Genomic DNA, 26,805 nt, shown 5'->3' on the forward strand with positions numbered 1-26,805 from the left:
CAGTAAAAACCACCATCGGTTCTGAATGAACACAAAGCACATACACATAGCTAAATATACACAAGCATCAATTTTGAAAATACCTGCTCATGTATGAACTATAAATACAGGACAAACGACAAAAACAGATCAGAAACCGGTTTGTCTCGAAACCAAATTTGACAAGCGATGACGGTAACTCGTTCCAATATACATCACAACAGAAATAACTTTACCAGAAACTGATAGTTTGATACTTTTTGAGAAGCGCTTCGTAGGCTTCTAATCGCTTGCAACCGATACCGACAAGTTATTGTTGTATTATCGGTTTATTATACCCCGCATTCCAATGGACGGTCATCCGGATCCCGATAAAAAATTAACATGCAAATGCAGCAATAAATGTATCCATATGGATCACATTGTTGTTGCATTTACATGTTAAACTTCTAACGGTATCTGGATCACTGTCCATTGGAACGCAAGGATGGATAGCAAATTATTATCGTCGAGTTGTCGAATTCTTATCACCTTGCTATCGATTTCTTATCAGCTTGTCATCATCTTATTGGTTACTTATGGGCTTGTTACCGCAGAGGTACACATGTGTCATCGATTTCATATTGAAGTTTTATAGGTACAAACCGTTGAGTCGTCGTTAAAAAATCGGATCGTTCTAATATCCGTCAACTATCCACCACGTCGAAAAATTAACTAAACAAACTGAGTATCTTTAATTAACTCAAAGGTATATTTTTTATAAGATATCGACTGTAGTGTGGAATATCACCATATCTCAGCTACCGTTTTAAGAAGGTCCTATTTCAGAAAAAGGTTTAAAAGGTTTAAGGTCCTGTTCACATTTTTTGTTTTCAAAAACGCCCTACATCGGTATTCGGTTGAAGAACGCCAGACAATTTCCAAAGATTGCGAAAACGTACAACGTACCATTAAATTGAGAAATATCTTATTCAGTTTCAAACAAGCCGGCGGAAATACAAACAATTTCTATAATTATCATTTTTATTTTCAACATAATTTTATCATAGCCATTGCACAAAACTTCTTCATTTTCAAAAACATTACTTCATTCCTTCAGCTATTTTCTTCGCCTTAAGTTATATTTTTTTGGGTGTACCATCTTCACTCATTTTATGAGTAACAGTACTTGACTCCTGTGTAGATATGCGATGAATGTAAAAAACTAATAACAATGGAAATAAAATAATTTAAAAAAAATTTTAGTTAAACGGTTTTATTGAAAACAATACTTACATGTAGTAATAATAATACTAAAAGCTAGAAAATAATTAGGTAGGTCCTAGGTACTAGTCATCACACTCCTCATCAATCTAGGGCGTTGATCAGACAATTAAATAAAAGCGTTGGACGCGCCAAATTTCTATTGATAGTCATAAGTAAGACCAACTGAACCCTAATAAGGTTATTCTACGCCTCACATGTTAAAACCAATAAAACTGTATTTTAATTCGACTATGACTATGGGCCATTATATTTAGTATATGGTGAAGTGAACAGTTGCATCTCGTCTCCCTCTGAAACCGATTTCCTAAGTCATCATTACTTTGGTTCATCCCGGCAGTCAACATCCCAACTTTCACATTTATAATATATTGTAACGAATTTATGGAAATTCCGCTTATTCCAAACCTTCTGCTAACGTTCGAATCGCTAAACTGTTGAATAAATAACTCCAATATTCAATAATGCAAAATGGTCTTTATTTGACTACTTTGAAAGTACTTCACAGTAACACTTATACTTCACAACCAATAGCATCCTTAAATCAAAACTGATTACTGATTACTCAGCTTGCGCTGCTTTTGTACTCTCCGTTGCTTCATTGGCATATTTCTAATAAAGTCTAGACATTTCGCTTTCAAGAACTGCTGTATCTCCTGCTTGGTAATTGAGCTACATATATGTATACCTATTTGTAGTTCATAAAATTTCTCCTATAGCCATATGCGTGTGTATATGTGAGCACCACTTCGGCCGATGACTACATGCGCTTGTGAGTATCTCTCCGTCCCCTTGTATGCATGTGCGTAAATGATGATTGATCTGTTTACGTACACAAGAGTGGCAGCTTGCTTTATTGTTGTTGTGCCTTCATTTAACAACCGATTAGTGATGCTAGTATCACTTAAAAAATGTAAGGCGCGATAACCTCCGAAGAGATCTATGGCCGAGCTTCTCGTCCAATTTACGTCGTGCTCCTCTTGATTTTCCCTACGAATTGGCCGGACGGGACCTACATGTTTTATGCCGACTCCGAACGGCATCTGCAAGGCAGAACCTTATTTCTAAAATTTGTGGTGTTGCTTTGCCCGGGGTGTGAACCCAGGGCATACGGTGTGGTAGGCGGAGCACGCTACCATCACACCGCGGTGGCCGCCACTTAGTGATGCTAATATTCGTCACAATATGTATGCACGGTTCATGGCTTATATAGATATGTTAGTCTAAAAAATTGTGTCTTCTGGTTACTTACAGAACAATTTCGGCATCATTCGGGGATCATTTCCGGACTCTCGAGATTATACTAAGACTGTTCGGGATATTTTTCAGGATGAAATCAGTTCGAAACCGTGTACGGAATCTTTTCGGAACTACTTTAAGAATACCTGAGGATTATTTCGGGATTGTGCACGGAAACGTTTCAGGAGTGTTCATAGGCTAGATACTTTGAGACTATTAAGGGACCGTTTCGGGATTATTTGAGGAACAATTTCGGGATTATTTTAAGATTTTCTAGGACTATTTCGGGACCGTTTAGAGACTGCGTTCGAGATCTTTTCGGGGCTGTTTCGGATCCGTTTCTGAATTGTTTTCGTAATAATATCGTCGAGATTTTTGAGACTATCTCCATATAGTTTCAAGATGGTTTTAAAAAGTACTTCATACTGTTTCGGAAATCTTATCGGAAGGACTGGTACCGACCAAGTTATAGCTATCGGCGGATCTCTTCGTTGTTTTCGGAACGATTTAAAAAAAAAAAAACAATATTTCAGGGGAGTATTAGACCCTACCTTTTTAAGAAATCCAGTAAATCTTTCCTTCTGGTTAGCACTGTGTGCTTATCTCCAGGACTCAGAATGTTTTGCGAACACGTAAGTTCGAGCAGTGTTGTTGCTCAGAATTTAGTAAACTGCTTGGTATTTTGGCAGTTTTCAATAGACCATGTTAGCAGTTTGGAAACAAATGAAACTAATTTTCTGTATTTATTTATTAAAAATACTGTCATTGCACACATATTAATTTGTTAACACAATTCAGCTGTGCAAACACATATATAAACAAACAAGTATATGGAAATTTCCTAAAGCTTCTTAAGAATTAATGAGCTCAACACCGGTAAATATTATTGTTATTCAATTATTATTTGAGTTTTAAAAAGAAGGAAACGTTTACTGGCAAGTTAATGGATGGGGCTCGATAGCTGCGGATGATAACACTCCTCATCTTATTCTCCAAAGAACAGAATTTCCTATAATAGAAAAAAAATCATGTCAGAATATTTATTGGAATATAGCGAACCCGCAAAATTTACCAAAAGCAATAATTTGTGCTGGATGTAGCGAAAGAGGTGTGTGTTTTGGAGATTCTGGAGCAGGGGCCCTTGTGAACGGATGACTTTGTGCGGTTTTACAAAATGCTTGTGACTACCCCGGTGTTCACGGTTTAGGTGTGTTAAGGGGTGTTTTTATAAATTGACTGTTGAGTGGAATATCACCCTTATTCGACTGAACACCGAATTTTGAAACATTTTGAGATAGGGCCTTTTCGAAACATTAGTTCAGATATGGTGATATTCCACTCAGCAGTCGAAATGGCGATATTTTTGTCTTGTATCATGTAAAAAGAAATTGTTATGACGAGTAAATAAATATTTTTGATTGAATGTATGTATGACGCATTTAAATGAATTAAGTGGTGAAACCAAACTTTGATCACGACGGTAAAGCTCCCTCGTGTATGAATAGATCATAAGATACAAATTGCGGAAGAACTACAGGGCCTCAAGCCCTGGAAAACTCCGCTTAAAACAGCTGATCCAACCAACTCTATGGAAGTCAACGTAATCGGTTATTGAAGTCATAGAATAACGCCTTAATCATAACGATACCATAGCCAACCAATTAGTTTTTGGTTTTTCCCAAAATCAATTATTTTTTTGGTTTGGCGAATTTATTCACAAGCTGGAGATTATATTTTTCGTATTGGAAATTTTTTACCTTTTCTATTTTATGAAGTTACCACAGGGGTTTTATTTAGCTTGACTCTACGTAGCGAGCGTTGTTTACGAATTTTGTAATTCACTTTTATGTAACTTCCCGATAAGCCACAAGCTTGAAACTTGGAATATAGTTCAGAGGCCAATGACAATGCAATAAAGAGAAGAAAAACCTCCGTTAGGTGGCGCGTGGATCGAAATATTTCAAAAAATCGTATTTTTGGTCCGATTTGGCTCATATTTAGAACACATATTACATCGTATCTTATCTTAATCGGTTTCGGATGAAATTTGGTACACATATAGCCAATAGTCTAGAAGGATCTACTAGCAATAGGTTTTTGAAAAGGGGGGAGGTCCCCGCCCGCTAGGAACAGTTATAATTTAATTATTGAATTTTTTCGTTTTTGTGACTGAATCACGCCAGAATGGCTACACGGATTTTGATGAAATTTGGGACACAGATAGACAGTTACATCCCAATGACTGTTTTGCGTCGTTTGATATAACTTCGTATTTTTCAAATATACCGAGAAATGGTTTAATTCTATGGCTCATCACATAGTGAATGTTCCTCTAAGCAGAGCCGCGTATCAAAAAGAAAAGATAAAAGTAATGAACATCGCAGAAAATAATTGTTAGATACTGCTGTAGCATTATCGATCAGCTGATAAAAAACACCAGAACAAAAAAGAGCGAAGGGAGAGTAGCTCTTTTTTTGACATGGTGGGCTTGGAAGATACTAAAACTTGGTGTAACATGACGTACGATCTTCGTTATTTCAACGACTTGAAAAAAGTGTACAAGCATGGAAATATAATATTGGCTCCAAAAACTTCGACGAAATTGAAATCCCTCTTAAATTCCACAAAGGACAAATGCGAACGCCTAGAAAACCCGGCGGTATACTCCATCACCTGTTCACAGAAAAACAAGAAAGAAGAAGAATGCGGCGCAAAGTACATTGGCCAATCGACCCGCTCTATAGGCATCAGGTTAAACGTAAAATATATTGAAAATATCGATCCTAGAAGTGGAATTACCGAACATGCCCTATCGAATGAACACTCGATAAGTGAAAGCGACTGTCAAATTATAAAATCCGAATCCAGTGTGAACAGATTAAACATTTTAGAATCCCTTCACATCTACGTAAATAAAAATGTTTGCGTAAATCGCGATACTGGCCCACTGTATTCAAGTTTGTTCTCAGCTGTTCAGTAAACTTCGTTTGTTTTTGTTTATTGTTGGCAGGCCCGCCGAGAGGGGGTGGTAAGGGTGGGATTCCCACCGGGCCTGGTGTTTCTAGGGGGGCCCGGATTTCAGTCCAAATCTCAAAATCTGGGAAAAATTTAATATGTACCTTTACAACTGTAGTAAGTAACTTTGTATATGCATGCATATATACGAATTGAACATATGTATGTATATATCAGTAATGTTCTGTTGCATAATAATTCTGCAATGCATTAACACGCACATACGTATTTACATCCTAACATACATATGTTATAAGTTCAGAAAGAAGTTTCCTTGTTAATTTACTAAACGATCATGTACATATGTATGTATATACGGACATGCATATTTTCGCTTTAATTCTGTCAATGTTCATTTAAATTTGGCAGCATGCAAATATATACATATGTATGTATGTGTGTACATATTGCTGCTTTCCATATAATTCTACCAATGATTCTTTTGAATTATGGTCTTTGAGAAATATATCAAATAAGTTATTGCAAATAGCTTTCAAGTATCTAATTTGGTGAAAATTGAAGATCAAAATCAAAGATTACTATATATTCGACTCCCTCAATAACTCTCAATTTTATCACGCTCTTGGCCCATGAACTAGTTTTCGCAGCTAGCAACATTGCCAAACGATGGGCTAGTGAACAGCTGATACGCAAAATGACCAAGTACCACTCAGTGTTGTTGTGACAGTTGAAGTGTGTGGCTAGTTGTTGTGTTTGCGTAGTGTTTTTCTGATTACAGGTGAGTGATATTTTTTATTTTGTCTGTTTTCCGCAAAGTTTCCGGCTAGATACTCAGATCGACTGTAGTAACCTCCCAGATTGACTGTAATCTCATTAAATTTTAGTTGAAAAGATGTATTCGCATAAGTCTGGTTCCCAAAAGATTGAGAAAATCTCTCGACAAAATCAGGAAACTGAATCTGACCGCAGAAACTCTTCGGGAGTCAATGGCATTCTAAAATATATGAGTTCATTTGAGTGTGTCTTGATGGCTTCTATTTGGTTCAAAATTCTTCAGGCTATTAATGAAAGAGATCTGGTTCTTCAAGAGATGAATGCTACCATTGACGTTGACGTCGACAATCTTCGAAGTTTACTTGCCGACTTGCAGCTTCTACGTGATCAGTGGAGTAAAATTTATAATGAATGCAAAACCGTTGCTGACAATTTGATCGATACTTCATCCATTTTACCACCAGCCAGGAAAAAAAAAACGTGTTGACCCTCACATGAAATCTTCAATGAAGACTGCACTGTTGAAGAAATTGATTTCAAGAGAAACACTTTTTTTGTCATAATCGACTCAATCATAAGTGGAATAAGTAGACGATTTGCAGCTATAAATGAACTAAACGCAACATTTTCATTCCTGTGCCAATTTCCTGAAACAAACAAGAGTGTCAGACTGCTGCAGAAAACTTTGCAGTCAAATATCCTGCTGATGTATCTCAAAACTTATCGAATGAAGTTATACACCTCAAGAATATATACGAAGCAAATTTTGGACATCGACTACCTCCATTCGATTTACTTAATGCCATTTTCCCAAGCGTTTGCATCGCTCTGCGTATATTTTACACGATTCCAGTATCTGTTGCGAGTGGTGAGCGGTCGTTCAGTGTTTTGGTAAGAATAAAAAACTTTCATCGGCCCTGCTCAACCAAAATCAGGGTGTCAAGCCTAGCTACCCTGTGTTTGGAAGCACAAATGGCCAGAAAATGGCCCGTAGATAACTCTCCCACCGGGCCCGGAAATCCTCTCGACGGCCCTGATTGTTGGTATACTTACCAAGTCATTTACTGTTTAATCTTTTCTGTATTTCTTATTCAATTGTATTTTTATTGTAATTGCATTGTATTTGCATTATATTAACTTTTTAATGTTTGACTTCGTTTTTTAGAATCTTATGATTATCTCCTATTACAATGTTTAGTTGAAAACTACAACTGATGATGACACCACGCGCGTGTCGAAATATATTTATTAAATAAAAACATAATTTAAACGACTAAAAGCTTTCGTATTTAATTTATATGTTGTGAGATAGACAACAGTCTACTGGCGAAATTTTTTAAACATTATAGCTTTAAGTATAGTGACCTTCACCAATATTACAAACTCAATAGGTCAAATAAGTCGGGGGCTTACAAAGTGAGCAGTGACACTTTCCGCCTCTTCTTCCTCTCCCCCTCGGACCACACTTTTCTGTAACTTTTACACAATCGTGTCATGTAAGCTGTATAACAAATTACCTACTGTAATACAACTCATTAGAAAACTTTCTAAGTTTATGAGGGAAGTGAAACGGTGGCTACTTGGTTTCAATCATGAGGGTGTAGAAATTCTGTTGCGACCCATCGTATAAAATCCGTTATGTAATATTTATGAAGTTTCTAGCATTATATGTAAGTACTTTGTAATTTATAGTATTTCTTTTTATTTAATATAGTCTTTTTTTTTTTTGTTTTTTTAAATAGTTATTCTCTGGTCTTTACTCTAACTAGGGATTGTAGCAATTATATCTTGTGATTATTATGCGCCCGCAAGCATTTATAATTATATTTACAGGAAATGATATTTCCACTGCTTTTATAATTAGCATTTAATGTCATTAACTATTTTCTTATTTGAATTTGTTATTTTTTATATTGTACTACTTGGAAAATTGTACGTATTTATAAGAAAATAAAGAATATACAATGCAATACAAAATATGAACCAAATCGTACATCATAGGTCGCTTTCTTTTCATGTATGTATTAGGTGTTCCAAATAGAGCCAAATCGGTCCACAAATATGATTTTTTTGCATATCTCGATCCCTGCGCCACCTAGCGGGGATTTTTTTTCCTAGGTCGCTTTCTATTCATGAATGTATTATGTGTTCCAAATGTGAACCAAATCGGACCACAAATACGATTTTTTGAAATATCGCGATCCCTGCGCCACCTATCGGAGTTTTTCTTATTATTTAGGGATATCGCCATAAAGGTGGACCAGGCTTGACTCTAGAATTTGTTTGTACGATATGGGTATCAAATGAAATGTGTTAATGATAATTTTAAAAGGGAGTGGGCCTAAGTTCTATAGGTGGACGCCTTTTCGAGATATCGCCATAAAGGTGGACCAGGGGTGACTCTAGATTTATTTTGTACGATATGGGTATCAAATGAAAGGTATTAATGAGTATTTTAAAAGGGCGTGGGACTAAGTTCTATAGATGGACGCCGTTTCGAGATATCGCCATAAAGATGGACCAGGGTAGACTCTAGAATGCGTTTGTACAATATGGGTATCAAACGAAAGGTGTTAATAAGTGTTTTAAAAGGGAGTGGGCCTTAGTTCTATAGGTGGACGCCTTTTCGGAATATCGTTATAAAAGTGGACCAGGGGTGACTCTAGAATGCGTTTGTACAATATGGGTATCAAATGAAAGGTGTTAATGAGTATTTTAAAAGGGCGTGGGCCTTAGTTCTATAGGTGGACGCCTTTTCGAAATATCGCCATAAAGGTGGACCAGGGGTGACTCTAGAATTTGTTTGTACGATATGGGTATCAAATGAAAGGTGATAATGATTTTTTTAAAAGGGCGTGGGCCTTAGTTCTATAGGTTGACGCCTTTTCGAGATATCGCCATAAAGGTGGACCAGGGGTGACTCCAGAATTTGTTTGTACGATATGGGTATCAAATGAAAGGTGTTAATGAGTATTTTAAAAGGGCGTGGGCCTTAGTTCTATAGGTGGACGCCTTTTCGAAATATCGCCATAAAGGTGGGCCAGGGGTGACTCTAGAATTTGTTTGTACGATATGGGTATCAAATGAAAGGTGTTAATGAGTATTTTAAAAGGGCGTGGGCCTTAGTTCTATAGGTGGACGCCTTTTCGAAATATCGCCATAAAGGTGGACCAGGGGTGACTCTAGAATTTGTTTGTACGATATGGGTATCAAATGAAAGGTGATAATGATTTTTTTAAAAGGGCGTGGGCCTTAGTTCTATAGGTTGACGCCTTTTCGAGATATCGCCATAAATGTGGACTAGGGATGACTCTAGAATTTGTTTGTACGATATGGTTATCAAATGAAAGGTGTTAATGAGTATTTTAAAAAGGAGTGGGCCTTAGTTCTATCTGTGGACGCCTTTTCGAGATATCGCCATAAACGTGGACCAGGGGTGACTCTAGAATTTGTTTGTACTATATGGGTATCAAATGAAAGGTGTTAATGAGTATTTTAAAAAGGGTTGGGCCTTAGTTCTATATGTGGACGCCTTTTCGAGATATCGCCATAAACGTGGACCAGGGGTGACTCTAGAATGTGTTTGTACGATATGGGTATCAAATTAAAGGTATTAATGAGGGTTTTAAAAGGGAGTGGCCCTTAGTTGTATATGTGAAGGCGTTTTCGAGATATCGACCAAAATGTGGGCCAGGGTGATCCAGAACATCATCTATCGGTTACCGCTAATTTATTTATATATGTAATACCACGAACAGTATTCCTTCCAAGATTCCAAGGGCTTTTGATTTCGCCCTGCAAAACTTTTTCATTTTCTTCTACTTAATATGGTAGGTGTCACACCCATTTTACCAAGTTTTTTTCTAAAGTTATATTTTGCGTCAATAGACCAATAAAATTACCATGTTTCATCCCTTTTTTCGTATTTGGTATATAATTATGGCATTTTTTCATTTTTCGTAATTTTCGATATCGAAAAAGTGGGCGTGGTCATAGTCGGATTTCGGCCATTTTTTACACCAATACAAAGTGAGTTCAGATAAGTACGTGAACTGAGTTTCGTAAAGATATATCGATTTTTGCTCATGTTATCGTGTTAACGGCCGAGGGGAAGGACAGACGGTCGACTGTGTATAAAAACTGGGCGCGGCTTCAACCGATTTCGCCGTTTTTCACAGAAAACAGTTATCGTCCTAGAATCTAAGCCTCTACCAAATTTCACAAGGATTGGTAAATTTTTGTTCGACTTATGGCATTAAAAGTATCCTAGACAAATTAAATGAAAAAGGGCGGAGCCACGCCCGTTTTGAAATTCTCTTTTATTTTTGTATTTTGTTGCACCATATCATTACTGGAGTTGAATGTTGACATAATTTACTTATATACTGTAAAGATATTAACTTTTCTTTTAAAATTTGAATAAAAAAAAATTTTTTTTAAAAAGTGGGCGTGGTCGTTCTCCGATTTTGCTAATTTTTATTAAGCAGACATACAGTGATAGGAGTAACGTAAATTACCTTCTTTTAAAAGTGGGCGGTGCCACGCCCATTGTCCAAAATTTTACTAGTTTTCTATTCTGCGTCATAAGTTCAACTCACCTACCAAGTTTCATCGCTTAATCCATATTTGGTAATGAATTATCGCACTTTTTCGATTTTTCGAAATTTTCGATAACGAAAAAGTGGGCGTGGTTATTGTCCGATATCGTTCATTTTAAATAGCGATCTGAGATGAGTGCCCAGGAACCTACGTGCCAAATTTCATCAAGATACCTCAAAATTTACTCAAGTTATCGTGTTAACGGGCAGACGGACGGGCGGACGGACGGACATGGCTCAATCGAATTTTTTTTCAATACTGATGATTTTGATATATGGAAGTCTATATCTATTTCGATTCCTTTATACCTGTACAACCAACCGTTATCCAATCAAAGTTAATATACTCTGTGAGCTCTGCTCAACTGAGTATACAAATTCATGCCGGCCAGCCTGTAAAAGTCAAGCTAAATAAAACCGTTTTAAAACAACAGATCAGTTTGTAAATTTGTGCAAAATACGTATAATGAAATATAGAAAATATAAACAAAATCAGATTGTTTAAAGAGCTGAATACTTTTACATGCAAATTATGTATGTCTCAATAGCATAACGTCACGCTGACAGCTTAACGTCGTTCTATACGATGTATTACTACTCTATACCAGGGATGGGCCTATTTTCGGCTCCTAAATCAGTTTCAGTGCCAGCGAGTGCTTGGTGAGACGTTTGTGTATTTTGGGGTGTTAGGGGAGTAAAAAAATACATTGGAAATATCGTACGCTTCGTCTCAAACGATATTCATCGCAAGAAGCATTGTAAACTTTACCAAGTAGCGCAACTAACAGCTGATCGCTCAAAATTTGCACACACACAAACATCACTAATGGCCATATTACGGAAACCTTAGGGAAATTGAAGTTAAATTTTTAAACAGACAAAAAATTTTATAATTTTGGAATATATAGCATCTAGTACACCTTATTTGCAGTAATTGAAAGAAAATATTTGCTTATACTCAAGTATTTAATTATTTTTTCAAAATTTATCTTTAATATTGATGCAATGATCCAATGCAACTCTGCTCTTCCTACTGTTCTTCATTTCACTCCATTCGAATGTCTCTTTCACTGAATTCGAGTGCCTTCCACTCTATTCGCAACATAACCTCAATTTAAGCTGCTAAACTATAAGGCCAATTAATGGTGACTTATAACCATAAAAACATAACCAGATAAAACAGCTGATCGAACCTACCTTATGGAAATCAATGTAATCGATTAAAGGTGCCATACCATAACGTTAAACCATAACCATACCATAGCCAACCAATTGGTTTTTGGTTTCTCGCCATATCCATAACCTAAAAATATTTGAGTTGGTGAATTTAATAACTTTTTGTAGATTTTATACATTGTTTTGGATACGTTATGACTAACAAACTTATATTTTGTGTAATACGTTTGTAACTTTTTGCGTTTTCTTCATTTTTATGAAATTTTCACGATTAACGCTAACACCATAACCATACCACAGCCAACCAATTGGTTTTTGGTTTCTCGCCATATCCATAACCTAAAAATATTTGAGTTGGTGAATTTAATAACTTTTTGTAGATTTTATACATTGGTTTGGATACGTTATGACTAACCAACTTATTTTTTGTGTAATACGTTTGTAACTTTTTGCGTTTTCTTCATTTTTATGAAATTTTCACGATTTTTAGGTGAAGGCACCATTAATCGATCACATTGGAGATGGTTATGGATTTGGGTATGGTTACGCCTATGGCGTTAGGGTTAAGGAAGTTTAATTATGCCTTATATAGTAAACAATGGCAAGAAGGTTACGGAAACACTAAAAAACTGAAATGAAAATATTATCTCTCAACCTCGAAAACCAATTCCCAAACTGTGTTGCAATAGTACGAAAACAAAAACATAAATTTTTTGGCAAGAAATACGAAAAACGGAATAACCATAGACTGAAGCCGACTTTATGTTAATCAACGCATTATTGACATTCATTTCGCCTTCACATACATTTAATTATATGCAAGTCGATTCATTTTGCAATATATACATAAAGGTATATAAAAAATTATTTTTAAAGTAGTAGCATTAGAGGAAGTAGTAGTAGAAAAACATACTAATGCACGTTTCGTATACAATCGTGGGAAAACGAAACCTTTTTCAGATTTGTTGGCAGTGTTGCCGTGAGCCTAGAAAGAAATGTATCAGTTTATAAATAAAAAAAAAGTACCAATCGCATAAGCAAGTACTAATTATACCGGTTTTATTATAAATATAACTGCTTTCATTTATAAATTTCAAATTATGGAGTAATTTTCAAATTTCTTCAGCTCACATACATATATCGTTAAATCCACACTGCAAAAATTGTTGGAGCATGTGTTGCATGTGTGTTAAATTTACGTCGACCATTTTTCTAATTTTAAAACTTGCTTTGTTTATGATTTGAATCATTAAGGAACTTTTAAAATTACAACTGAAAATTCAGTTCGAGTTGTGAATCACAAAAGCGACATTACATATTTGTGGCCTTTAGTGCGAGCGAAGCCGTCGGTAAAGGCTAGTTTATCCTAAAACGCTTAATAATTTGAACATAATAAGAGCGACGGCAGCTGTATTTTCCACATAGCTCTCAATGTTATGTGTGTTTGTATATTATTCTCTTCCTGTGTTCTTCGCCCCACATACCTGCACTTGATCGTCCCTCACCTAGCACTTAAATGTACAAAGCGTGCCCGTATGAGCAAAAGGCTCATACGAGCCGTTTTGCCCATCGCTGCTCTATACGAATTCTTGAAAGACAATAGGTGCGTACCAATCACCTAATCAGATCTGCACCACGATCAAATTTCACTTAAACGACCCGGGTAGCACTCAACTCATTTGTACATGTAATAAATAGAATGCCTGTCATTTACAAACCTTTTTTCCAGAATTGTCCCTAAAATTTTAGTTTGAAACTCAAAACATATTTTAAAATTAAAGACTAGTACTGTTAGTTCTTGAAACCATGCCGATATACTATCCATATAAAATTATATGGGATTTTTCACTTAAAAAAACTAGAACACCAATACTTTACAAACGGGGTCGGCGGTTAAAACACGTCCAAACATATCGGGAGAAGTATCAGAAGGCGTGTTTTGAACTTTAAAACATTCGTTCCAAGGCTGATATTAAAATATTTTACTTCTGTCTGAAGCTTTTTGCAAAAAAAAGCAATTGCAAATTAAGTTGCGGTTGTTGTATTTATATTTTGTTGTGCATACGCACCCACACTTACACAGAAAAGTGTTCTCTGCGAAAAACTATGGATCGGGCGCAGATTTTGCATTGCCTTGGGGTTCTTTTCTGGGTTTTTGCGAAAATATTTTGACAAAAGCTAAATTTTTAAAATTTCCGAAACTGCTCCAGATAAATATTAGAATCAAAACGTTGTTGCTGCATTTGTATGTTAAATTTTTATCGGGATCTGGATCAGTGTTCAATGGAACTCAGCTATATATACGCTGAAAGTATCAGGGTCACAGGAAGGCATCGAATACTTTAATTTGGAGAAAACATAAAATTACACTAAAGATGCCACGATGAAAAACCCTGTTTGTCTCCGAGATCTCCTAAATCGAATTTGAGACTACTTTGAGCTCACTGTAATTGCAAACCATGATCAGATCGTCTACTTGAGATCGCTTTTTTCCTGTAGTAGACTTGAAATATTTCTGAAATGCATACTTCAGTGTTTCATGGCTTAATAGGCATACGCATTATGATAATAGTGTCACGGATATTAGCATCACTAAGCGATACCATCACTAAGGCGATGCTAAGGCCATGCTAAGCGATATTTACGTCAATACTCAAATCATTTATACACATATATAAGGCAGCCGAGGATGTCACACACAGATGCATTTACTTATACGCCTATGTGTGCGCGAGAGACTGTAAACTACAAACATTCACATCAATAATTCAATCATTATGTCCACACATATGTGGGTACACGCAGCTGAGAAGCAAGGCACAACCATATGCACACATCTTATTTGAGTTGCTCCTAAATGTAGGCAATTATAATTGTGGAAGTGTCGCTCACACATACAAGCATGGGGTATGAGAGAAGCTATAAAATCGTGCAATTTCAGTTATGGCTGAGAAGTTTGAGAGCTCATGGACAATGCTAGTAGATTCTAGAAGATGCGAACGAGGAAGCCAGAGAGTATAAAAGGCCGCAGATGTAGAGGCGCTGGAATTCAGTTTGATTTGAGTTGTCAAGCAGTTACGACTAAGACGATATCTAGCGAGCAATAGCAGTATTATTTTGAAAGTCAGTTTCATTTAAGCTATCAGTTTGGTTATTAAGATATTCGTTGCACAGTTTGAGTGTTATTGTGAAGTATTGTAATAAAGGCCATTTTTCCATTATTCAATATTGGAGTTATTTATTCAACAGTCACAATAGTATTGTAACGAATTTACTGCAAATCCTCTTATTTGCAATCCTCTGCTAAGTTCGAATCACTAAACTGTTGAATAAATAACTCCAATTTGTAATAATGCAAAATGGCCTTTATTAAAGTACTTCACAATACACTCAAACTGTGCAACGAATAGCTTGCTTAATAACCACACTGACTGATAGCTCAATGAAACTCTACTATTCAAAATAGTACTGCTATTGCTCGCTAGATATCGTCTTAATCGCAACTGCTTGACAACTCAAATCAAACTGAATTACTTCTTACTCGCTGGCGCCGCTTTTATAGTTTACGCTGCATACTTCTAGGCTCTTCGATTTCCAGAAGTTATTAGTTGTTTCGGCTACAAAATCGCCAGCCACAACTACGTGCACAAATTATTGCTCTCTCTTGTGACAACTCAGATAAGGTATATGCATGTGTTTGTAGTTTACAGTCTCCCGCACACACATAAGCGTATAAGTAAATTCATCGGTGTGTGACATCTCATCTCTTGCTGCCTTGTATGTAAATGTTGCTCGTCGGAATGTGTACATATGTGTAGACGCAATTATTTATTCGTTTATGTAGATACATAATGATTGAATTATTGATGTGCATTCACGTCACTGCTTAGATCGGCTTAGAGCTGGCAGCACTCCTTAGTTTTGCTAATATTCGTAACACTGCCCTCCACCTAAGTCTGATCGTCCCGATCAGACAAATCTCTCGATCTAAACGCTGCTAGCATCGCCAAATGTACCACTCTTCTACTCCGTGGTTTCTCAATGCTTTGTATGCGGTAGATGGTATCACTGAGCTTCTTCACAATCTTGTACGGGCCTTCCCAACTGCACCGAAATTGGGCTGGGACACCTTTCCGCCGGTGAGGGTTGTTTAACAGTACCAAATCTCCATTCCGGAAACCTTCCGAATTATTTTCCCTGTCGTACCTGTGTTCCATCTTACTACTCATTATTCTGGATCGTTCTCTCGCACTCTGTTGCTTGGCCAATGAAGAACTACTTTGTAGAGCTTGTTCTTGACGGATTGGCTTCACATACTCAGTATCGTTCCGACGTTTCCCAACAAAAGTGCGCGCTGGCTTGAAATCATCCTTGCATTCTTTCTGAAAAATTCTTTCAGTGAATTTAGTGCGTCCATTAGGGTTTGTTGATGCCGGTCTTTTCTTCGCAGGTACTTTTAATTTCGCTTTATTTGGCACATTCGATCCATCAACCTTTGCTCGATCTACTTTCCTTGACTTTCGTGGTCTCTGTCGAATCTCCTCGACCAGCACTCGCTTACTGCTGAACCCTTTTTCCAAACTGAAGTTAAGTGGCACATCTTGGTTCTCATAATGCATCACCCTTCTCTGCATATCGATCTTGATGTCATGGTCAACTAAGAAATCCACTCCCAATATAACTTCATCAACGATCTCCGCCACAACGAATTTGTGTAGAACCATGACCTTCCCAATTAGGACTTCACATATTACTTCTCCCTGAACTTGGTTATATTCGCCTGTGACCGTACGCAACCTCGCTCCAGGTAATGACTTTATTCCCCTGTAGACCAAATCAGATCGAATCAAGGAATGAGATGCCCCCGTATCTACAGTCAGTACACGCTCTTTACCATCCACATTCCCTCTGATGGTAAGACTGCTTGATTTCCTTCCAATCTGCGACACAGATATCACAGGACATTCAACAGCCGGGGCAAGTTTTCGTTCTTTACTTTCGACACGCTCTTGCTCATTTCCGCCAGCTTTGCGTTTACGGCCACCCACATTGTTGGAACTATTAGGACCAAGATCGCAATGACGTGCAATGTGACCTGGGTTGCCGCACTTGAAACATTTAATAACTCCGGCATTCTTCTGTTGAGATCCCCTTAGTGCTTCCAAAATTGTGTCTACCCACTCCGGCCTTTCTACTTCCACACGATGAGCTTTGTATGCTGGTTTACTCAATAATGACGCCGTTTCCTGAGTCAATGCATGGGATACCGTTTCAGAAAATGTTTGCTTTGGGTTCGCGTATGTGGCTCGCTTCGTTTCGACGTCCCGTATGCCATTTATAAAGCTCTGAATCTTCACTCTTTCCGTGTATTCCACGGGTGCATCCGCATTTGCAAGATGAGCCAATCTTTCAATGTCCGAAGCAAACTCCTGCAAAGTCTCGTTAGCTTTTTGGTAGCGGTTTTGCAATTCTATTTGAAATATCTGTTTCCTGTGTTCGCTTCCGTATCGCCGTTCTACAGCAGCCATCAATGCGTCATAACTGTTCCGTTCGTACTCTGGAATAGTCTGTAAGATTTCCGCGGCAGGCCCTTTCAGTGCCACGAACAGAGCTGCAACTTTATCTTCAGCATTCCATTGGTTCACTGCTGCGGTCTTCTCAAACTGTAGCTTAAAGACCTGAAAAGGAACAGAACCGTCAAAGGATGGTGTCTTTACCTTTGGATTACTCGTTGAAACTGCTGGGCGATTTAGTTGTAACTGCTCGATACGTCCTCTCAAAGCATCCACCTCGGCCTCGATTTTTTCTTCAAACTGTAAAATTTTTGTATCTTGCGCCTCCAACTTCGAGGAAATTCGTCCTTCTTGCTCTTCCAGTTGAGCAGAGATCTGCGATGATATCTGTGCTGAAATTTGCGCCGACATTTCGGATATCCGTGTTTCTTGTGCTTCTATCTTCGATGTTATTTCTGACGACATTTCTGCAATATGTGTCTCCTGTGATTCCATCTTGGATGCCATATATGTTTTCTGTTCTTCCAGTTGAGTTTCCATCTTGGATGTTATACGTGTCTCCTGTGATTCCATCTTGGATGCCATATATGTTTTCTGTTCTTCCAGTTGAGTTTCCATCTTGGATGTTATACGTGTCTCCTGTGATTCCAGTTGAGATGCCATTGTCGATGTTTGAGCAGATATTGCAGCCAAAATCATGTTCAAGTCTGTGCTCGTAACTGTCTGCGTAACTGTCTCTTCCATTTTTGTTATTTCCTCGCCATCAAGATGAAAGTCATACTCTTCCACGCCAATTCCTTCTACTTCCATTGCCTCCCGTAGCCGTGCCTGAAGTTCAAGTTTAACGCCGCTTGTATTCAATCCACGGCTCTCCAACTCCCTCTTCAGTTGCTGGATCTTCAATTCACTGAACTTTGCCATGTCCTTGTTGTCCTCTGGAATTTATTCAACAATTCCTCTTCTGACACCAATTGTAACGAATTTACTGCAAATCCTCTTATTTGCAATCCTCTGCTAAGTTCGAATCACTAAACTGTTGAATAAATAACTCCAATTTGTAATAATGCAAAATGGCCTTTATTAAAGTACTTCACAATACACTCAAACTGTGCAACGAATAGCTTGCTTAATAACCACACTGACTGATAGCTCAATGAAACTCTACTATTCAAAATAGTACTGCTATTGCTCGCTAGATATCGTCTTAATCGCAACTGCTTGACAACTCAAATCAAACTGAATTACTTCTTACTCGCTGGCGCCGCTTTTATAGTTTACGCTGCATACTTCTAGGCTCTTCGATTTCCAGAAGTTACTAGTTGTTTCGGCTACAAAATCGCCAGCCACAACTACGTGCACAAATTATTGCTCTCTCTTGTGACAACTCAGATAAGGTATATGCATGTGTTTGTAGTTTACAGTCTCCCGCACACACATAAGCGTATAAGTAAATTCATCGGTGTGTGACATCTCATCTCTTGCTGCCTTGTATGTAAATGTTGCTCGTCGGAATGTGTACATATGTGTAGACGCAATTATTTATTCGTTTATGTAGATACATAATGATTGAATTATTGATGTGCATTCACGTCACTGCTTAGATCGGCTTAGAGCTGGCAGCACTCCTTAGTTTTGCTAATATTCGTAGCAGTATTCTTACCTAACCTGGTCCTACCGAAAGTACCAGGCTCATATTCAGGGCAAAACAGGGCAAAAACAAACATTACCAAACAAAAAATACCTCATAAAAAGTTTATAAAAACGAGAACGTCTCACAAAAATCGACTGAAAACCCCTCCAGATGAGCTTTAAAATTGTATATCCCACCATTTGTAATGGATCTATTATAACCACTAAATATAGCACTTTGCATATTTGGAGAAAAAGTTCGGCGTAAAACGGATTGGCGATTTATTTCGTTAGTTTTTTCTACAGAAATAAAAGAAGAGGCTCGGAAAAACAAAGTATGTGGCCGAAGATCATGATTGCATTGAAAATTCTACCTGAATATTCGACTGATAACGAAATGTTTCAAATGCAGGGCAAACTCTTGCAGACACAGCAGCGGAGACTTGATAACCAACATATTGATTTTATTTAAGTATTGAAGGGCACAATGCATCAAACCCTTACGATGAAACTTCCGTTCCACCACATAACTATGACAAAGTGGGCACAAAACTGCCCGGTCTCCAAAATAATGAATGACGGAAGAGATTAAGTTCAAGCTTCTATCACAATTTGTGGTGTGCTACTTTTGATTTTTCGTAGAAACCGTTAAGGCAGAAACTTTTCATGCCAGAAATACACACATTATCCTTACACAAGACACACCCTCATTACCTGGGATCTCTATATTAATTTTGAATGAGTTTCCGACAAGGCAGAAAATATTACCAATTTTCATATTAACTTTCGCTTTCTTTTACTCAGATTGTCCAGCCAGTGACTGGCACAGTAGGCTAACTAAAGATTCATTCAGGCGTGTCTATATATGCATGCTTCAAATGATACCCATGACAAAATGTACGCCTTATATTAGGCTTATTTCGCTTGATCATCAGAGTTTAAAATATATTCTAGCAGTATTCATTATACTACCTTTAATTTCAAGAAAAGGTTTAAACTTCTCCGAGAAGCTTTCTTATACGTCTTCTTATATAAAGTAAGGTTTCCGTATGACCCTTTAATAATATTTTGACGAATATTAGCAACACTAAGGGATAATATCATCTCTAAGCCGATACTAAGCAGTGACTTGTATGTACATAAATAAAGTAGCGGAGAGATGCTCACAAAAGTATGCAATCATCAGCAAAGTATTTCCCACACATACACATGCATATATCTGAGATGCTCACAAAAGTAGGCAATCATTTGTGCAATTATCGCTCACATATACGCGCGCATATGAGAAGCTATAAACGTGCATCTGTAGTTTATAGCTGGTGAGTTTATAGCTGGTAAACAAGTAGTAAATTCTAGAAATAGAAACGCCTAGAAATATGCCAACGAGGAAACCGAAGAGTATAAAAGCAGCACCAGCTGAAGCACGACCAATCAGTTTGATTTAAGCACGCTACCAGTTCCGAAGTATAAGTGTTATTGGGGAGTATTTTGAAAGTAGTCTAATAAAGACCATTTTGCACTATTGAATATTGGAGTTTTGTAATTCAACAATTTAGCGATACGAACGTTAGTAGAAGGTGTAAAATAAGCGGAGTTTCACTAAATTCGTTACAATATGTTGGAGTATGCTAGCCTTATCATTTAAAACAAGGACATTAGAAACATTACATCCAACCCGTCGAAAAGAACGAGGTTGTAAGGACACCCTCCTAGATAATCCGAAACCAAATATTGTTCTTCATGGCTTCAACATAGCAGTCCGAAAACATAGCTTCAACGATATAACATCTCATAGCGAACGAAAGCCAATGGACGATCATCTACGAAAAACAAGCGCACAGATCTAGCAATGTAACTTAGCAGTGCGACCACACTTCTCATTCACTCCGTACGACCACTGCAAGCACTTTCGAGTTTCAGTGAATGCAGAAGAACAACTTCTATAGTGAGAAATGTTCCGGACGCGAGTGAAGCGCGGTTGTTCTTGTTGTTGTTGTTGTGGGTGATGTTGTTGTGGCTAAGCACGGTCATATTATAAGCTAGCGTTTAGCTAGGAGAGAGTAGTGATACCTATTTAGAAACAAGTAAGGAAGTCTAAGTTCGGGTGAAACCGAACATTACATAACCAGCTGTACACTTGAAATGCTGTTGTTTGTTTTGTGTGCTTAATAGTGTAACAAGGCTGCGCAATAATACATATAAATATGGTTCTAATCTGAACAAATTTTTCTTCGAGTTATGGCTCCCGAAACATAGAAAATTGCTTAGTCATAAAAGGGGCGGTGCCACGCCCATTTTTTTAAATTTGAAGTTTTTCCTATTTATTGTTATAAATCAACTTCGGAAATGAAATACCATTGATACAAAGCTCTTTTTTGCAAAGATATAGCTTATTTTATTCGTGCACGACTCTTTTAAAAATCTTTTATATAAAAGTGGGCGTGGTCCTTAACCGATTTCGTTAATTTTTCTTCGAAGCGTTCTTTATAGTAAAGGCAACCTCTCTGCCGAATTTTGTTACGATAGGAGGTTTCAGGATTTTTGATCTATGATTAATAATATTTGTAAAATTTATTTTATCACAAGTGGGCGGTGCCACGCCCATTTGAAAAAAAATGTTCAAATTTTTATCAAGAGTCTCAATATCAGTCCACACGTCAAATTTCAACATTCTAGGGGTATTATTTACTAAATAATTGGGTTTTTTGTGTTTTCCAAAATGTTATATATATAAAAAGTGGGCGTGATTATCATCCGATTTCACTCATTTTCAATACCAATCTTTTCTGGGTCCAGATAAGCTCGTGTACCAAATTTGGTGAAGATATCTCAATATTTACTCAAGTTATCGTGTTAACGGGCAGTCGGACGGACGGACGGACGGACATGGCTCAATCAAATTTGGAAAGTTCTTGCAGTTATAACGAACTGAATGTACTTAAGTTATCAACGAAACTCTACTACTCTAGGGCAATTAAAAAACAAATAAATGCAAGGCGCGATAATCTCTGACGATATTATAGGCTGATCCTCCCTCTTCCGATTTACATTGTGCTTCTTTTAATTTTTCCTACAAATTGGCAGGACGGAACCTAAATGTCCAACCCCGAACGTCATCAGCAAGGCAGATAAGGTTTCACTGAGAAGCTGTTCATGGCCGAAATACACTCAGAGTGCTTGCCAAATCACTGCCGAGGAACGACCCGACCCCTCTTTTATAACGACTTTTTTCTAAATGAAGAAACTTGTTTCCAAATTTTTGATGTTGCTTTTCCCGGGAATCGAACCCATTATTTTCGGTGTGGTAGGCAAGCACTGCAATTTTTCGATTAAAATGTGAGTATTCATCTCCCGTATAGAGTTCACTATAGCCAATTGTGAGAAAGACTGCAGAGTACCATCAAAGAGGCTTTTATTGACCAAAAACAATGAATAATGTAATTTATCTTTTCTGTGATGTTTGAACTAAACAAAAATTTGTAACAAACAAAAAAAATTTATTATAGGACTCGATTACCTTCTTCTCAGAAGTTGTATGAAATTTCAAATTGTAAGTTTGAGTATCCCTTAATATTTGTTTATAACTACTTATACCATTTTTTGGTGGACGTCTAATGCAACACACCGATGCAACTACAAATCGAGTACTTGCATTTTTCAATTGTGAATAAGGGGACTAATTAAAAACAATATAAACAAAACAACTTTAGTGACAACTAAGTCATCCCAGGATACTTATAAAACACTCGACATGCACGCTGAGTGGCTAAAAGCAGGCTACGTATTTAAATAATCACTGATGTACATATGTGTGTGTGTGTAAAATATAGGTAGGTTTTCCTTAGAAGCGTCGAACAATCAACCTGATTACCTGGAAAATGTGAACGCAGCTTTCAAGTACCATCTGTCCACAAACAAATACAGAGCAGTGTCAACACGGACACACGTATATCACTTAGACGATTAAAGGGATAAGGTGATGATGAAGTGTAAGGACGTGAATGGCGATGTGTGCATCTCTTTTGATGCAACCAAATTAAAGTTTGCATTGGAAAATAAGACGCGAAAGAAAACACTTAAGCGCAAAACCCCAATATGAAGTGGAACTACTCATGGCAATCATGTAGATGAATGTACTCCCTACAGTAGACACCATGTCGCAATTTGGGACGCAGGAAAATTGACATAAATACAAGTATATCACTGCATATGTATATATGTTTAACCGGTTTCATAATATCTAAGCACTTCCGTTACAATTGCGAAGATGGCATGGGCACATGGGCGTACACAGATGAGCTACTCCAGCTAAGAATTAGAAACTAATTGCCACTGTTTGGTACTTTTACCTTTACTGATTTAAAGGTCACTATGAAGTCTCAGAGTTACACTTTCGGACACTACGTCTACTTTCCATCCGCTCTGTATAATGATGGTCAATGGCCTAGGTTGAAGTGGTTGGTGGGTAAGGAGCACGCGTGGTCCATAGCATGCGTCAATAAGTATTGCTCAATAAACTAAGTAATAGGGGGACTCATGATAGCATATAAACTTATAAGGTGTAAAATTATATCCATTTACACACGCGGTTATATGAACGCACCTAGTAATACTCTTGATAAACTTGATTGTTTTTCAGCTGTATTATTTCCACAAAAATTTTTTTGATTGTTATACAAATTAAAAAATACCAAGATTAAGTGAAAAATCAAAACTAAAACGACTTTACTAAGATATTCTTGTAAATTACTTGCTGATGTTGGAGATTTCTGATGAAAATGCCTGCTGTAATGTCTGCAAGGTTGCATTCCTTTGAGTTTATCGCGTTTACACAATGAAATGTGCGCGTAAATTTATACAAATTGTGTAAATGATTTTTCATACAAAATTTGACAGCTCGTGCGTAAACTAGATAAATTTATACGTTTACACACTTTATAAGGCATTTATACGGTTACATGAGTCCCCCTAATGTAATATTTTGAGCAGTAGGAGAGTGTCTGATGAATGTACATAGACACCCAGTGAGGTTTCATACAAAATTGGTTTCTCTGTTGGATTAGCCTGGATCCTCAAACTGACTGAGTGTGTTAAGCAAAGTTGGCAAAACATTTTGGCGTAGTGATTTTATACATTACCAATGATTGCCATATGGAAACATGAAATACACTTCTCGATCGTTAAGAGAAGTCTTACGAATATGGGTAGTCCTTTGTACGGTAATCCGCGATACTTGCACCTTATGGTATTAATCCAACTGCCATCTGAACGATTTGTTTGACCCTTCGGACCTGTGGGTCTATGTATTGTTTTCGCTTATTCTTACAGACATGCCAAGTCTCAGATATAACTTAACTCCTAATAATCTAAGTGTCTTAACCCGGTACGTGCGGATTGAGCCAGGATAGCAACGTCCACTTCTTTTTATTTATTTGTGATTAACTGTTAACGGGTCAAACAGAGCGAGCTAGCCGCATTTTCATCGTGCTAGTATCCTATGCCCACTATTGTTTTATTTCTAAAAATCGAGAGTCCCCTCTCCACTAAAAGGGCTTACCATAGTTTCTTACGCTGGCTACTGTTCGATAATGCAACGATATCTGGTCTTTCTATGGATAAGTTATGCTCTAAAATATACAAGTGTTTGCCAAATCTCTACAGTTTCTTCATCATCAGCTTACACCAACTAAATCCATGGCCACCCTTTTCACGATATGGACTGTGCAGGTAGGACAAGAATTAGACCTACAAGTCAATGGAATTAACTTACGCACGAATTTTTCAACTCACTTCCAGCTTCTGGAAAAAGACAAAGAAACGTTGCTGGTAGCTGTATTTATGGGACACAAGTTGGAAGAAGTTACAGATCTGCCAGTATACAGGACTCCGAGATTCTTTGGGATGTCTGTACTCATGCACAGTCAGGCGAGAATGCTCAGTCCACCATCCCAGACAAATAAGAAAAAACTATGATAATATTGATGAGATGCGACAATACAAACCCAACCATTGATTCGGAGTAGCTAGTGGACACACTTTAATTGAGATTTGGTAAATCTTATGTCAACTCTCATACGGAGAGTGCCGTTATCAAAACCAGGATGCTGACTTTCAAAGGAGATGCATGTCAGTCTAAATCCACTGTGATCTGCAATATGTTAAAGTCTTAATCTATTCTTACTAAATCCTGGCATGCCAAATGTATATATTGTGTCTGTAGTGTTCCCGGATAACACAAACCAACAACCTCACTATGGTCCAAAACTGTTCCAACTGTCAGTTTTCTTGGACTACCATTAGAAGCTTTAGACAACAGATTTCGGAGTGGTCTTGACGACTAATCCTAGCGGGTTAGGGGGCTTAAAATATTTCATATTTCATATTTCTTTATTCAGTCTATGATTTACAAAAATCTTACAGACTATATTAAACATTATTAAACATAAGGTTTATTTACAGTAAACTTAATTTAAAATGGAAAATAACATATTTTTAAAACTTCGACGAGATATCGCAAAATCAATACAATAGGTATTATTGATTGAGTTAATAGCAATTATAGCGCGAGTGATCGGGCCATTAAGTGCGTAATTAGATCTAAACTGGTCAATTACAAACATATTATATTGGCGCAAAGTCCGTGATGGAACATAAAAGTTCAAAGACTCTAACAGTATCGGGCAATCAATATTGCCATTGGAAATATCATAAATAAACATTATAGATGTAATTAATCTTCTACTTTCTAATGTGTGAAGATTAATTAGCTTACACCTAGAGATATATGGAGGAAGAGGCAGATCGAAGTTTATATCGTATAAACAGTACTTCATGAATATTTTTTGCACACGTTCGACTCTCTTATTGTGTACCTCATAATAAGGACTCCATATTATGGAACCATACTCAAGCCTTGACCGCACAAAGGCATTATATAATAGTTTTTTAGTATATGGGTCCTTAAACTCGGATCCATTTCTTTTAATAAAGGCCAGTAAGGAATATGCTTTGGGGATAATAAAATTTAAGTGCTCGGTGAATGTAAAAGACGAATCAAATACAACACCTAAATCCCGAATTTTATTCACCCTAAGTAACGGTTTATTAGAGACATAGTAAGACGAAATCAATTTATTACATAATTTGGAATAAGTATGTAATAACATTTGTTGGCATTCAGCGCAAGCTTATTTTTACAGCACCACTCATTAAAATTATTTAACTCAGATTGTAGTATGAGAGTATCAGACTCCTTCTTGATTCTGAAAAAAATTTTCAAATCATCAGCGTAAAGGAGATAATTGCATTGCTTGAAACAAGCACTTACATCATTGATAAAGAGAATAAAGAAAAGTGGGCCAAGGATACTACCTTGGGGCACACCTGAGGTTGCTACATAAGGCGATGACTTTACGTTGTCAATAACAACAAAATTTATCCTATTGGATAAGTTGAATAAATCCATTGTAAAAATGTTGAGTGGAAACCCATTTTTCGCAATTTAGCCAAGAGAGCTTTGTGCGAAACTCTGTCAAAAGCTTTGGATATGTCCGTATATATGCAGTCAACTTGACAACCATGAGTAAAAGACGAGATGCAGTAATTCGAAAAAACGACCAGATTAGTTACTGTTGAACGCCCCGGAACAAAGCCATGCT

The 26,805-nt window shown here is 37.2% G+C and overlaps 2 protein-coding genes across 5 annotated transcripts in view; one reads left to right on the forward strand and one right to left on the reverse strand.

Annotated features, from left to right (window-relative positions):
* The window catches only part of LOC137252561 (pyroglutamyl-peptidase 1), a 29,976-nt gene extending 26,817 nt beyond the window's left edge, over nt 1–3,159 (reverse strand). The window contains exon 1 of one of the 2 annotated variants that reach the window (XM_067788475.1): nt 3,033–3,159. The gene's annotated coding sequence lies outside the window, so the exon portion shown is untranslated. The remainder of the gene's footprint in view (nt 1–3,032) is intronic. The other variant, XM_067788474.1, reaches the window with a different exon arrangement.
* FucTA (glycoprotein 3-alpha-L-fucosyltransferase A) overlaps nt 1–26,805 on the forward strand; it is a 59,988-nt gene that overhangs the window by 8,785 nt on the left and 24,398 nt on the right. The window contains exon 1 of one of the 3 annotated variants that reach the window (XM_067788472.1): nt 6,187–6,235. The exons of the other annotated variants lie outside the window; for them this stretch is intronic. The gene's annotated coding sequence lies outside the window, so the exon portion shown is untranslated. Of the gene's footprint in view, nt 1–6,186; nt 6,236–26,805 lie in introns of those variants that run through there. 3 annotated transcript variants of the gene reach the window in all.

The sequence above is a fragment of the Eurosta solidaginis genome, chromosome 5, assembly GCF_040869045.1.
Source record: "Eurosta solidaginis isolate ZX-2024a chromosome 5, ASM4086904v1, whole genome shotgun sequence".
Classification (NCBI taxonomy): Eukaryota; Metazoa; Arthropoda; class Insecta; order Diptera; family Tephritidae; genus Eurosta; species Eurosta solidaginis.